A 1,588-nucleotide genomic window follows, 5' to 3' on the forward strand; every position below is an offset into this window, starting at 1 on the left:
ATTAACAGTGTCTACCAGAGATGACACTGCCTTCAGTTACAAAATCACATTATTAACTTTGGAAATAGATTGGCACAGGGACAAAGTAAAAAATGGTGAAACTTTTAAAAATTTGGTGTCAAGTTAGGGTTAGTGGAAAGTTTCCTTAATGAAGTAAAATGTTTACAAATTTCTACAACTATGTAGCAAAAGACAATCATACTATTTGAGCTTCTTTTTTAAAAAATATCTATTTATTTGAAAGGTAGAGTGTGAGAGAGAGAGAGACATTGATCTTCCATCTGCTGGTTCATTCCCTAAATGACCACAGTAGTCAGGGCTAGGCCAGACTGAAGCCGGGAGTCAGGAGTTGCATGTAGGTGGAGGGGCACAAGCACTTGGGTAATTTTTCGATGCTTTCCCCGGTGCATTAGCAGGGAGCTGGAAAAGAAGTGGAGCAGCTGGGACTTGTACCGGCACCCGTAATGGATGCCAGTGTCACAGGCAGTGGCTTAACCTGTTACCCCACAGCACCTGCCTCACATTCACTGGTTTTTAAAAGAATCATTTTAATATAACACATTGATAAAACTGATACAGTTAAAACATTTTAATGTTGATATTTTCTAGAACATTATTTTCCATTAATAAACATGTTAAAAATATTTTACTAATTCTCCAGTTATGATTTCATGACATTCACGACTAGCTCCATCTTGAAGTAAATTAACTGTGTGAGACTTTCAGCTGGATACTAGGTGCTGGTGTTGTGGTTCAGTGGTGCCAGCATCCTTATTATAGTGCTTATTTGAGTTCTGGCTACTGCACATCAAATCCAGCTCAATGCTAGTGTCTCTGGAACGCTGCAGGTGATGGCTCCAGTACTTGAGTTCTTGTCAACCATGTGGGAGATGCAGGATTTGGCCAGGTCCAGGCCTTGCTATTGGTGGAAGTTCTTTCTCTCTTTCTCTGTCACTCTGCATTTCAAATAAAATCCATAAATCTATCCTTTTTTTTTTTTTTTTTTGACAGGCAGAGTGGACAGTGAGAGAGAGAGACAGAGAGAGAAAGGTCTTCCTTTTGCCGTTGGTTCACCCTCCAATGGCCGCCGCTGCAGCCGGCGCACCGCGCTGATCCTGGCAGGAGCCAGGAGCCAGGTGCTTTTCCTGGTCTCCCATGGGGTGCAGGGCCCAAGCACCTGGGCCATCCTCTACTGCACTCCCTGGCCATAGCAGAGAGCTGGCCTGGAAGAGGGGCAACCGGGACAGAATCCGGCGCCCCAACCGGGACTAGAACCCGGTGTGCCGGCGCCGCAAGGTGGAGGATTAGCCTATTGAGCCACGGCGCCGGCATCCTTTTTAAAAACTTAAATAGCATGATTATATTTTACTATATAGTTGTGGAAATTTCTCCACTTCTGAGTCAGCTTCCAGCCCTGGCTGTTGTGGATATTTGGGGAGTGAACCAGTGGATGGAAGATCTCTCTTTTACTCTACTTTGCCTTTCCAAGAAAGAAAGAAAAATTGAATAGTAATTGCATTTTTGTTGACAAGTGTAATACATTTTAAATTATAAACACTTCGATTTCATGATAGTAATTTTTGTTTGC

The sequence above is a fragment of the Oryctolagus cuniculus genome, chromosome 4 (genome assembly GCF_964237555.1).
Source record: "Oryctolagus cuniculus chromosome 4, mOryCun1.1, whole genome shotgun sequence".
Taxonomy (NCBI): domain Eukaryota; kingdom Metazoa; phylum Chordata; class Mammalia; order Lagomorpha; family Leporidae; genus Oryctolagus; species Oryctolagus cuniculus.